The sequence below is a fragment of the Salmo salar genome, chromosome 07 (assembly GCF_965601325.2).
Source record: "Salmo salar chromosome 07, fSalSal1, whole genome shotgun sequence".
NCBI classification, from domain to species: domain Eukaryota; kingdom Metazoa; phylum Chordata; class Actinopteri; order Salmoniformes; family Salmonidae; genus Salmo; species Salmo salar.
The window spans coordinates 7,595,898-7,608,121 of NC_138297.1; the positions used below are offsets into that span (position 1 = coordinate 7,595,898).

Genomic DNA, 12,224 nt, shown 5'->3' on the forward strand with positions numbered 1-12,224 from the left:
AAAAAAGAATCACGAAGGGCAGAGAGACATGCCCATGAAAGTATACTTTTTGTTAATCTCTATTTGCACTTCCTTTCTAAAAATTCAATAGCTTCAACATCTTTGTTACATGAACTCTCTTCTTCTTTCCCAAACTGCCTTCATCCACCCCAGATGGGACTCGAACCCACAATCCCTGGCTTAGAAGGCCAGTGCCTTATCCATTAGGCCACTAGGGTACTTGCCAAAAGCTATCTTGATAGCAGAGAGTGGTTTCGATCCATCGACCTCTGGGTTACGGGGCCATCACGCTACCGCTGCACCTCTGTAATCAGTGTGACCTATACAAACTGACAGAAGCAGTCAAACAAAGAATCACAGAGGGCACTGAGACATGCCCATGAAATTATGCTATTTTTTATTTATGGTTGCAATTAATTTCTAAAAATAAAAATGGATTGCAGAGGATGGTTTCATCCATCAACCTCTGGGCCCATCACGTTTCCGCAGCGCCACTCTGCTTCAACCCACGGAGGGCACTGAGACATGCCATTGATATTATGCTTTTTTTTATCCCTGGTTGCAGTTCACTTCTGAAAATAAAAATGGATTGCAGAGGATGGTTTCAATCTATAGGCCTCTGGGTTATGGGCCCAGCACGCTTCCGCTGGGACACTCTGTTTTCAGCCACCCCTGACAAGAATTAAACTCACAATCCCTGGCATGGGAGGCCAGTTTTTTAGGCATCTGGGGCATGGTGTTATAGCATGACCTATACGAACTGATAGAAACAGTAAAAAAAAAGAATCACCAAGGGCAATGAGACATGCCGAAGATATTATGCTTTTTTTGATCGCTGGTTGCAATTAATTTCTAAAAATAAAAATTGTTAGCTGAGGATGGCTTCAGTTCATCGACCTCTGGGCCCAGCACGTTTCCACAGCGCCACAACCCACCCCAGAAGGGACTCGAACCCTCAATCCCTGGCTTAGGAGGCCAGTGCCTTATCCATTAGGCCACTGGGGCACTGCAAAGATAGAATGACCTATACGAACTGATAGAAGCAGTAAGGAAAATATATAATGGAAGGCAATGAGAAATGCCCATGAAATTATGCTTTGCCCATGAAATTATGCTTTTTTTGATTTATGGTTGCACTTCATTGCTAAAAATAAAACTGGATAGCAGAGGATGGTTTCCATCCATCGACCTCTGGGTTATGGGCCCAGCACGCTTCCGCTGGGAAACTCTGCAGCCGCCCCTGACAAGAATTAAACTCACAATCCCTGGCATGGGAGGCCAGTTTTTTAGGCATCTGGGGCATGGTGTTATAGCATGACCTATACGAACTGATAGAAACAGTAAAAAAAAGAATCACGTAGGGCACTGAGACATGCCCATGATATTTTGCTTTTTTTGAACGCTGGTTGCAATTAATTTGTAAAAAGAAAGATTGTTAGCAGTTTTTATATTTCTGTTTGCTGAAAACAAACTGGATAGAAGAGGATGGTTTCGATCCATAAATCACTGGGTTAACTGCTCAGCATACTTGCACTTCATCACTCCACTTTCAGGCACCACAAAATAATACTTGAACTCACAATACATGGATTAGGAGGCCAGTTTCTTAGGCCACTGTGGCACTGTGTGATCAGCATGACCTCTACGAACTGATAGAAGCAGATTCAAAAAAAGAATCACGAAGGGCAGAGAGACATGCCCATGAAAGTATACTTTTTGTTAATCTCTATTTGCACTTCCTTTCTAAGAATTCAATAGCTTCAACATCTTTGTTACATGAACTCTCTTCTTCTTTCCCAAACTGCCTTCATCCACCCCAGATGGGACTCGAACCCACAATCCCTGGCTTAGAAGGCCAGTGCCTTATCCATTAGGCCACTAGGGTACTTGCCAAAAGCTATCTTGATAGCAGAGAGTGGTTTCGATCCATCGACCTCTGGGTTACGGGGCCATCACGCTACCGCTGCACCTCTGTAATCAGTGTGACCTATACAAACTGACAGAAGCAGTCAAACAAAGAATCACAGAGGGCACTGAGACATGCCCATGAAATTATGCTATTTTTTATTTATGGTTGCAATTAATTTCTAAAAATAAAAATGGATTGCAGAGGATGGTTTCATCCATCAACCTCTGGGCCCATCACGTTTCCGAAGCGCCACTCTGCTTCAACCCACGGAGGGCACTGAGACATGCCATTGATATTATGCTTTTTTTTATCCCTGGTTGCAGTTCACTTCTGAAAATAAAAATGGATTGCAGAGGATGGTTTCAATCTATAGGCCTCTGGGTTATGGGCCCAGCACGCTTCCGCTGGGACACTCTGTTTTCAGCCACCCCTGACAAGAATTAAACTCACAATCCCTGGCATGGGAGGCCAGTTTTTTAGGCATCTGGGGCATGGTGTAATAGCATGACCTATACGAACTGATAGAAACAGTAAAAAAAAAGAATCACCAAGGGCAATGAGACATGCCGAAGATATTATGCTTTTTTTGATCGCTGGTTGCAATTAATTTCTAAAAATAAAAATTGTTAGCTGAGGATGGCTTCAGTTCATCGACCTCTGGGCCCAGCACGTTTCCACAGCGCCACAACCCACCCCAGAAGGGACTCGAACCCTCAATCCCTGGCTTAGGAGGCCAGTGCCTTATCCATTAGGCCACTGGGGCACTGCGAAGATAGAATGACCTATACAAACTGATAGAAGCAGTAAGGAAAATATATAATGGAAGGCAATGAGAAATGCCCATGAAATTATGCTTTGCCCATGAAATTATGCTTTTTTTGATTTATGGTTGCACTTCATTGCTAAAAATAAAACTGGATAGCAGAGGATGGTTTCCATCCATCGACCTCTGGGTTATGGGCCCAGCACGCTTCCGCTGGGAAACTCTGCAGCCGCCCCTGACAAGAATTAAACTCACAATCCCTGGCATGGGAGGCCAGTTTTTTAGGCATCTGGGGCATGGTGTTATAGCATGACCTATACGAACTTATAGAAACAGTAAAAAAAAGAATCACGTAGGGCACTGAGACATGCCCATGATATTTTGCTTTTTTTGAACGCTGGTTGCAATTAATTTGTAAAAAGAAAGATTGTTAGCAGTTTTTATATTTCTGTTTGCTGAAAACAAACTGGATAGAAGAGGATGGTTTCGATCCATAAATCACTGGGTTAACTGCTCAGCATACTTGCACTTCATCACTCCACTTTCAGGCACCCCAAAATAATACTTGAACTCACAATACATGGATTAGGAGGCCAGTTTCTTAGGCCACTGTGGCACTGTGTGATCAGCATGACCTCTACGAACTGATAGAAGCAGATTCAAAAAAAGAATCACGAAGGGCAGAGAGACATGCCCATGAAAGTATACTTTTTGTTAATCTCTATTTGCACTTCCTTTCTAAGAATTCAATAGCTTCAACATCTTTGTTACATGAACTCTCTTCTTCTTTCCCAAACTGCCTTCATCCACCCCAGATGGGACTCGAACCCACAATCCCTGGCTTAGAAGGCCAGTGCCTTATCCATTAGGCCACTAGGGTACTTGCCAAAATCTATCTTGATAGCAGAGAGTGGTTTCGATCCATCGACCTCTGGGTTACGGGGCCATCACGCTACCGCTGCACCTCTGTAATCAGTGTGACCTATACAAACTGACAGAAGCAGTCAAACAAAGAATCACAGAGGGCACTGAGACATGCCCATGAAATTATGCTATTTTTTATTTATGGTTGCAATTAATTTCTAAAAATAAAAATGGATTGCAGAGGATGGTTTCATCCATCAACCTCTGGGCCCATCACGTTTCCGAAGCGCCACTCTGCTTCAACCCACGGAGGGCACTGAGACATGCCATTGATATTATGCTTTTTTTTATCCCTGGTTGCAGTTCACTTCTGAAAATAAAAATGGATTGCAGAGGATGGTTTCAATCTATAGGCCTCTGGGTTATGGGCCCAGCACGCTTCCGCTGGGACACTCTGTTTTCAGCCACCCCTGACAAGAATTAAACTCACAATCCCTGGCATGGGAGGCCAGTTTTTTAGGCATCTGGGGCATGGTGTAATAGCATGACCTATACGAACTGATAGAAACAGTAAAAAAAAAGAATCACCAAGGGCAATGAGACATGCCGAAGATATTATGCTTTTTTTGATCGCTGGTTGCAATTAATTTCTAAAAATAAAAATTGTTAGCTGAGGATGGCTTCAGTTCATCGACCTCTGGGCCCAGCACGTTTCCACAGCGCCACAACCCACCCCAGAAGGGACTCGAACCCTCAATCCCTGGCTTAGGAGGCCAGTGCCTTATCCATTAGGCCACTGGGGCACTGCGAAGATAGGATGACCTATACAAACTGATAGAAGCAGTAAGGAAAATATATAATGGAAGGCAATGAGAAATGCCCATGAAATTATGCTTTGCCCATGAAATTATGCTTTTTTTGATTTATGGTTGCACTTCATTGCTAAAAATAAAACTGGATAGCAGAGGATGGTTTCCATCCATCGACCTCTGGGTTATGGGCCCAGCACGCTTCCGCTGGGAAACTCTGCAGCCGCCCCTGACAAGAATTAAACTCACAATCCCTGGCATGGGAGGCCAGTTTTTTAGGCATCTGGGGCATGGTGTTATAGCATGACCTATACGAACTTATAGAAACAGTAAAAAAAAGAATCACGTAGGGCACTGAGACATGCCCATGATATTTTGCTTTTTTTGAACGCTGGTTGCAATTAATTTGTAAAAAGAAAGATTGTTAGCAGTTTTTATATTTCTGTTTGCTGAAAACAAACTGGATAGAAGAGGATGGTTTCGATCCATAAATCACTGGGTTAACTGCTCAGCATACTTGCACTTCATCACTCCACTTTCAGGCACCCCAAAATAATACTTGAACTCACAATACATGGATTAGGAGGCCAGTTTCTTAGGCCACTGTGGCACTGTGTGATCAGCATGACCTCTACGAACTGATAGAAGCAGATTCAAAAAAAGAATCACGAAGGGCAGAGAGACATGCCCATGAAAGTATACTTTTTGTTAATCTCTATTTGCACTTCCTTTCTAAAAATTCAATAGCTTCAACATCTTTGTTACATGAACTCTCTTCTTCTTTCCCAAACTGCCTTCATCCACCCCAGATGGGACTCGAACCCACAATCCCTGGCTTAGAAGGCCAGTGCCTTATCCATTAGGCCACTAGGGTACTTGCCAAAAGCTATCTTGATAGCAGAGAGTGGTTTCGATCCATCGACCTCTGGGTTACGGGGCCATCACGCTACCGCTGCACCTCTGTAATCAGTGTGACCTATACAAACTGACAGAAGCAGTCAAACAAAGAATCACAGAGGGCACTGAGACATGCCCATGAAATTATGCTATTTTTTATTTATGGTTGCAATTAATTTCTAAAAATAAAAATGGATTGCAGAGGATGGTTTCATCCATCAACCTCTGGGCCCATCACGTTTCCGCAGCGCCACTCTGCTTCAACCCACGGAGGGCACTGAGACATGCCATTGATATTATGCTTTTTTTTATCCCTGGTTGCAGTTCACTTCTGAAAATAAAAATGGATTGCAGAGGATGGTTTCAATCTATAGGCCTCTGGGTTATGGGCCCAGCACGCTTCCGCTGGGACACTCTGTTTTCAGCCACCCCTGACAAGAATTAAACTCACAATCCCTGGCATGGGAGGCCAGTTTTTTAGGCATCTGGGGCATGGTGTTATAGCATGACCTATACGAACTGATAGAAACAGTAAAAAAAAAGAATCACCAAGGGCAATGAGACATGCCGAAGATATTATGCTTTTTTTGATCGCTGGTTGCAATTAATTTCTAAAAATAAAAATTGTTAGCTGAGGATGGCTTCAGTTCATCGACCTCTGGGCCCAGCACGTTTCCACAGCGCCACAACCCACCCCAGAAGGGACTCGAACCCTCAATACCTGGCTTAGGAGGCCAGTGCCTTATCCATTAGGCCACTGGGGCACTGCGAAGATAGAATGACCTATACGAACTGATAGAAGCAGTAAGGAAAATATATAATGGAAGGCAATGAGAAATGCCCATGAAATTATGCTTTGCCCATGAAATTATGCTTTTTTTGATTTATGGTTGCACTTCATTGCTAAAAATAAAACTGGATAGCAGAGGATGGTTTCCATCCATCGACCTCTGGGTTATGGGCCCAGCACGCTTCCGCTGGGAAACTCTGCAGCCGCCCCTGACAAGAATTAAACTCACAATCCCTGGCATGGGAGGCCAGTTTTTTAGGCATCTGGGGCATGGTGTTATAGCATGACCTATACGAACTGATAGAAACAGTAAAAAAAAGAATCACGTAGGGCACTGAGACATGCCCATGATATTTTGCTTTTTTTGAACGCTGGTTGCAATTAATTTGTAAAAAGAAAGATTGTTAGCAGTTTTTATATTTCTGTTTGCTGAAAACAAACTGGATAGAAGAGGATGGTTTCGATCCATAAATCACTGGGTTAACTGCTCAGCATACTTGCACTTCATCACTCCACTTTCAGGCACCACAAAATAATACTTGAACTCACAATACATGGATTAGGAGGCCAGTTTCTTAGGCCACTGTGGCACTGTGTGATCAGCATGACCTCTACGAACTGATAGAAGCAGATTCAAAAAAAGAATCACGAAGGGCAGAGAGACATGCCCATGAAAGTATACTTTTTGTTAATCTCTATTTGCACTTCCTTTCTAAGAATTCAATAGCTTCAACATCTTTGTTACATGAACTCTCTTCTTCTTTCCCAAACTGCCTTCATCCACCCCAGATGGGACTCGAACCCACAATCCCTGGCTTAGAAGGCCAGTGCCTTATCCATTAGGCCACTAGGGTACTTGCCAAAATCTATCTTGATAGCAGAGAGTGGTTTCGATCCATCGACCTCTGGGTTACGGGGCCATCACGCTACCGCTGCACCTCTGTAATCAGTGTGACCTATACAAACTGACAGAAGCAGTCAAACAAAGAATCACAGAGGGCACTGAGACATGCCCATGAAATTATGCTATTTTTTATTTATGGTTGCAATTAATTTCTAAAAATAAAAATGGATTGCAGAGGATGGTTTCATCCATCAACCTCTGGGCCCATCACGTTTCCGAAGCGCCACTCTGCTTCAACCCACGGAGGGCACTGAGACATGCCATTGATATTATGCTTTTTTTTATCCCTGGTTGCAGTTCACTTCTGAAAATAAAAATGGATTGCAGAGGATGGTTTCAATCTATAGGCCTCTGGGTTATGGGCCCAGCACGCTTCCGCTGGGACACTCTGTTTTCAGCCACCCCTGACAAGAATTAAACTCACAATCCCTGGCATGGGAGGCCAGTTTTTTAGGCATCTGGGGCATGGTGTAATAGCATGACCTATACGAACTGATAGAAACAGTAAAAAAAAAGAATCACCAAGGGCAATGAGACATGCCGAAGATATTATGCTTTTTTTGATCGCTGGTTGCAATTAATTTCTAAAAATAAAAATTGTTAGCTGAGGATGGCTTCAGTTCATCGACCTCTGGGCCCAGCACGTTTCCACAGCGCCACAACCCACCCCAGAAGGGACTCGAACCCTCAATCCCTGGCTTAGGAGGCCAGTGCCTTATCCATTAGGCCACTGGGGCACTGCGAAGATAGAATGACCTATACAAACTGATAGAAGCAGTAAGGAAAATATATAATGGAAGGCAATGAGAAATGCCCATGAAATTATGCTTTGCCCATGAAATTATGCTTTTTTTGATTTATGGTTGCACTTCATTGCTAAAAATAAAACTGGATAGCAGAGGATGGTTTCCATCCATCGACCTCTGGGTTATGGGCCCAGCACGCTTCCGCTGGGAAACTCTGCAGCCGCCCCTGACAAGAATTAAACTCACAATCCCTGGCATGGGAGGCCAGTTTTTTAGGCATCTGGGGCATGGTGTTATAGCATGACCTATACGAACTTATAGAAACAGTAAAAAAAAGAATCACGTAGGGCACTGAGACATGCCCATGATATTTTGCTTTTTTTGAACGCTGGTTGCAATTAATTTGTAAAAAGAAAGATTGTTAGCAGTTTTTATATTTCTGTTTGCTGAAAACAAACTGGATAGAAGAGGATGGTTTCGATCCATAAATCACTGGGTTAACTGCTCAGCATACTTGCACTTCATCACTCCACTTTCAGGCACCCCAAAATAATACTTGAACTCACAATACATGGATTAGGAGGCCAGTTTCTTAGGCCACTGTGGCACTGTGTGATCAGCATGACCTCTACGAACTGATAGAAGCAGATTCAAAAAAAGAATCACGAAGGGCAGAGAGACATGCCCATGAAAGTATACTTTTTGTTAATCTCTATTTGCACTTCCTTTCTAAGAATTCAATAGCTTCAACATCTTTGTTACATGAACTCTCTTCTTCTTTCCCAAACTGCCTTCATCCACCCCAGATGGGACTCGAACCCACAATCCCTGGCTTAGAAGGCCAGTGCCTTATCCATTAGGCCACTAGGGTACTTGCCAAAATCTATCTTGATAGCAGAGAGTGGTTTCGATCCATCGACCTCTGGGTTACGGGGCCATCACGCTACCGCTGCACCTCTGTAATCAGTGTGACCTATACAAACTGACAGAAGCAGTCAAACAAAGAATCACAGAGGGCACTGAGACATGCCCATGAAATTATGCTATTTTTTATTTATGGTTGCAATTAATTTCTAAAAATAAAAATGGATTGCAGAGGATGGTTTCATCCATCAACCTCTGGGCCCATCACGTTTCCGAAGCGCCACTCTGCTTCAACCCACGGAGGGCACTGAGACATGCCATTGATATTATGCTTTTTTTTATCCCTGGTTGCAGTTCACTTCTGAAAATAAAAATGGATTGCAGAGGATGGTTTCAATCTATAGGCCTCTGGGTTATGGGCCCAGCACGCTTCCGCTGGGACACTCTGTTTTCAGCCACCCCTGACAAGAATTAAACTCACAATCCCTGGCATGGGAGGCCAGTTTTTTAGGCATCTGGGGCATGGTGTAATAGCATGACCTATACGAACTGATAGAAACAGTAAAAAAAAAGAATCACCAAGGGCAATGAGACATGCCGAAGATATTATGCTTTTTTTGATCGCTGGTTGCAATTAATTTCTAAAAATAAAAATTGTTAGCTGAGGATGGCTTCAGTTCATCGACCTCTGGGCCCAGCACGTTTCCACAGCGCCACAACCCACCCCAGAAGGGACTCGAACCCTCAATCCCTGGCTTAGGAGGCCAGTGCCTTATCCATTAGGCCACTGGGGCACTGCGAAGATAGAATGACCTATACAAACTGATAGAAGCAGTAAGGAAAATATATAATGGAAGGCAATGAGAAATGCCCATGAAATTATGCTTTGCCCATGAAATTATGCTTTTTTTGATTTATGGTTGCACTTCATTGCTAAAAATAAAACTGGATAGCAGAGGATGGTTTCCATCCATCGACCTCTGGGTTATGGGCCCAGCACGCTTCCGCTGGGAAACTCTGCAGCCGCCCCTGACAAGAATTAAACTCACAATCCCTGGCATGGGAGGCCAGTTTTTTAGGCATCTGGGGCATGGTGTTATAGCATGACCTATACGAACTTATAGAAACAGTAAAAAAAAGAATCACGTAGGGCACTGAGACATGCCCATGATATTTTGCTTTTTTTGAACGCTGGTTGCAATTAATTTGTAAAAAGAAAGATTGTTAGCAGTTTTTATATTTCTGTTTGCTGAAAACAAACTGGATAGAAGAGGATGGTTTCGATCCATAAATCACTGGGTTAACTGCTCAGCATACTTGCACTTCATCACTCCACTTTCAGGCACCCCAAAATAATACTTGAACTCACAATACATGGATTAGGAGGCCAGTTTCTTAGGCCACTGTGGCACTGTGTGATCAGCATGACCTCTACGAACTGATAGAAGCAGATTCAAAAAAAGAATCACGAAGGGCAGAGAGACATGCCCATGAAAGTATACTTTTTGTTAATCTCTATTTGCACTTCCTTTCTAAAAATTCAATAGCTTCAACATCTTTGTTACATGAACTCTCTTCTTCTTTCCCAAACTGCCTTCATCCACCCCAGATGGGACTCGAACCCACAATCCCTGGCTTAGAAGGCCAGTGCCTTATCCATTAGGCCACTAGGGTACTTGCCAAAATCTATCTTGATAGCAGAGAGTGGTTTCGATCCATCGACCTCTGGGTTACGGGGCCATCACGCTACCGCTGCACCTCTGTAATCAGTGTGACCTATACAAACTGACAGAAGCAGTCAAACAAAGAATCACAGAGGGCACTGAGACATGCCCATGAAATTATGCTATTTTTTATTTATGGTTGCAATTAATTTCTAAAAATAAAAATGGATTGCAGAGGATGGTTTCATCCATCAACCTCTGGGCCCATCACGTTTCCGCAGCGCCACTCTGCTTCAACCCACGGAGGGCACTGAGACATGCCATTGATATTATGCTTTTTTTTATCCCTGGTTGCAGTTCACTTCTGAAAATAAAAATGGATTGCAGAGGATGGTTTCAATCTATAGGCCTCTGGGTTATGGGCCCAGCACGCTTCCGCTGGGACACTCTGTTTTCAGCCACCCCTGACAAGAATTAAACTCACAATCCCTGGCATGGGAGGCCAGTTTTTTAGGCATCTGGGGCATGGTGTTATAGCATGACCTATACGAACTGATAGAAACAGTAAAAAAAAAGAATCACCAAGGGCAATGAGACATGCCGAAGATATTATGCTTTTTTTGATCGCTGGTTGCAATTAATTTCTAAAAATAAAAATTGTTAGCTGAGGATGGCTTCAGTTCATCGACCTCTGGGCCCAGCACGTTTCCACAGCGCCACAACCCACCCCAGAAGGGACTCGAACCCTCAATACCTGGCTTAGGAGGCCAGTGCCTTATCCATTAGGCCACTGGGGCACTGCGAAGATAGAATGACCTATACGAACTGATAGAAGCAGTAAGGAAAATATATAATGGAAGGCAATGAGAAATGCCCATGAAATTATGCTTTGCCCATGAAATTATGCTTTTTTTGATTTATGGTTGCACTTCATTGCTAAAAATAAAACTGGATAGCAGAGGATGGTTTCCATCCATCGACCTCTGGGTTATGGGCCCAGCACGCTTCCGCTGGGAAACTCTGCAGCCGCCCCTGACAAGAATTAAACTCACAATCCCTGGCATGGGAGGCCAGTTTTTTAGGCATCTGGGGCATGGTGTTATAGCATGACCTATACGAACTGATAGAAACAGTAAAAAAAAGAATCACGTAGGGCACTGAGACATGCCCATGATATTTTGCTTTTTTTGAACGCTGGTTGCAATTAATTTGTAAAAAGAAAGATTGTTAGCAGTTTTTATATTTCTGTTTGCTGAAAACAAACTGGATAGAAGAGGATGGTTTCGATCCATAAATCACTGGGTTAACTGCTCAGCATACTTGCACTTCATCACTCCACTTTCAGGCACCACAAAATAATACTTGAACTCACAATACATGGATTAGGAGGCCAGTTTCTTAGGCCACTGTGGCACTGTGTGATCAGCATGACCTCTACGAACTGATAGAAGCAGATTCAAAAAAAGAATCACGAAGGGCAGAGAGACATGCCCATGAAAGTATACTTTTTGTTAATCTCTATTTGCACTTCCTTTCTAAAAATTCAATAGCTTCAACATCTTTGTTACATGAACTCTCTTCTTCTTTCCCAAACTGCCTTCATCCACCCCAGATGGGACTCGAACCCACAATCCCTGGCTTAGAAGGCCAGTGCCTTATCCATTAGGCCACTAGGGTACTTGCCAAAATCTATCTTGATAGCAGAGAGTGGTTTCGATCCATCGACCTCTGGGTTACGGGGCCATCACGCTACCGCTGCACCTCTGTAATCAGTGTGACCTATACAAACTGACAGAAGCAGTCAAACAAAGAATCACAGAGGGCACTGAGACATGCCCATGAAATTATGCTATTTTTTATTTATGGTTGCAATTAATTTCTAAAAATAAAAATGGATTGCAGAGGATGGTTTCATCCATCAACCTCTGGGCCCATCACGTTTCCGCAGCGCCACTCTGCTTCAACCCACGGAGGGCACTGAGACATGCCATTGATATTATGCTTTTTTTTATCC

At 43.3% G+C, this 12,224-nt stretch overlaps 15 non-coding genes across 15 annotated transcripts; all 15 read right to left on the reverse strand.

Annotated features, from left to right (window-relative positions):
• Positions 1-145: 145 nt before the first annotated feature.
• Positions 146-218, reverse strand: trnar-ucu (transfer RNA arginine (anticodon UCU)). Its single transcript has one exon. It is a non-coding gene; the product is annotated as a tRNA-Arg (tRNA).
• A 714-nt stretch (positions 219-932) lies between these two features.
• trnar-ccu (transfer RNA arginine (anticodon CCU)) lies at positions 933-1,005 on the reverse strand. The gene has a single exon. It is a non-coding gene; the product is annotated as a tRNA-Arg (tRNA).
• An 807-nt stretch (positions 1,006-1,812) lies between these two features.
• Positions 1,813-1,885, reverse strand: trnar-ucu (transfer RNA arginine (anticodon UCU)). The gene has a single exon. It is a non-coding gene; the product is annotated as a tRNA-Arg (tRNA).
• A 714-nt stretch (positions 1,886-2,599) lies between these two features.
• trnar-ccu (transfer RNA arginine (anticodon CCU)) lies at positions 2,600-2,672 on the reverse strand. Its single transcript has one exon. It is a non-coding gene; the product is annotated as a tRNA-Arg (tRNA).
• An 807-nt stretch (positions 2,673-3,479) lies between these two features.
• Positions 3,480-3,552, reverse strand: trnar-ucu (transfer RNA arginine (anticodon UCU)). Its single transcript has one exon. It is a non-coding gene; the product is annotated as a tRNA-Arg (tRNA).
• Positions 3,553-4,266: 714 nt separating this feature from the next.
• trnar-ccu (transfer RNA arginine (anticodon CCU)) lies at positions 4,267-4,339 on the reverse strand. The gene has a single exon. It is a non-coding gene; the product is annotated as a tRNA-Arg (tRNA).
• Positions 4,340-5,146: 807 nt separating this feature from the next.
• trnar-ucu (transfer RNA arginine (anticodon UCU)) lies at positions 5,147-5,219 on the reverse strand. The gene has a single exon. It is a non-coding gene; the product is annotated as a tRNA-Arg (tRNA).
• A 714-nt stretch (positions 5,220-5,933) lies between these two features.
• Positions 5,934-6,006, reverse strand: trnar-ccu (transfer RNA arginine (anticodon CCU)). The gene has a single exon. It is a non-coding gene; the product is annotated as a tRNA-Arg (tRNA).
• An 807-nt stretch (positions 6,007-6,813) lies between these two features.
• trnar-ucu (transfer RNA arginine (anticodon UCU)) lies at positions 6,814-6,886 on the reverse strand. Its single transcript has one exon. It is a non-coding gene; the product is annotated as a tRNA-Arg (tRNA).
• A 714-nt stretch (positions 6,887-7,600) lies between these two features.
• trnar-ccu (transfer RNA arginine (anticodon CCU)) lies at positions 7,601-7,673 on the reverse strand. Its single transcript has one exon. It is a non-coding gene; the product is annotated as a tRNA-Arg (tRNA).
• Positions 7,674-8,480: 807 nt separating this feature from the next.
• On the reverse strand, positions 8,481-8,553 carry trnar-ucu (transfer RNA arginine (anticodon UCU)). Its single transcript has one exon. It is a non-coding gene; the product is annotated as a tRNA-Arg (tRNA).
• Positions 8,554-9,267: 714 nt separating this feature from the next.
• On the reverse strand, positions 9,268-9,340 carry trnar-ccu (transfer RNA arginine (anticodon CCU)). Its single transcript has one exon. It is a non-coding gene; the product is annotated as a tRNA-Arg (tRNA).
• An 807-nt stretch (positions 9,341-10,147) lies between these two features.
• Positions 10,148-10,220, reverse strand: trnar-ucu (transfer RNA arginine (anticodon UCU)). The gene has a single exon. It is a non-coding gene; the product is annotated as a tRNA-Arg (tRNA).
• A 714-nt stretch (positions 10,221-10,934) lies between these two features.
• Positions 10,935-11,007, reverse strand: trnar-ccu (transfer RNA arginine (anticodon CCU)). The gene has a single exon. It is a non-coding gene; the product is annotated as a tRNA-Arg (tRNA).
• Positions 11,008-11,814: 807 nt separating this feature from the next.
• Positions 11,815-11,887, reverse strand: trnar-ucu (transfer RNA arginine (anticodon UCU)). The gene has a single exon. It is a non-coding gene; the product is annotated as a tRNA-Arg (tRNA).
• Between the last annotated feature and the right edge of the window lie 337 nt (positions 11,888-12,224).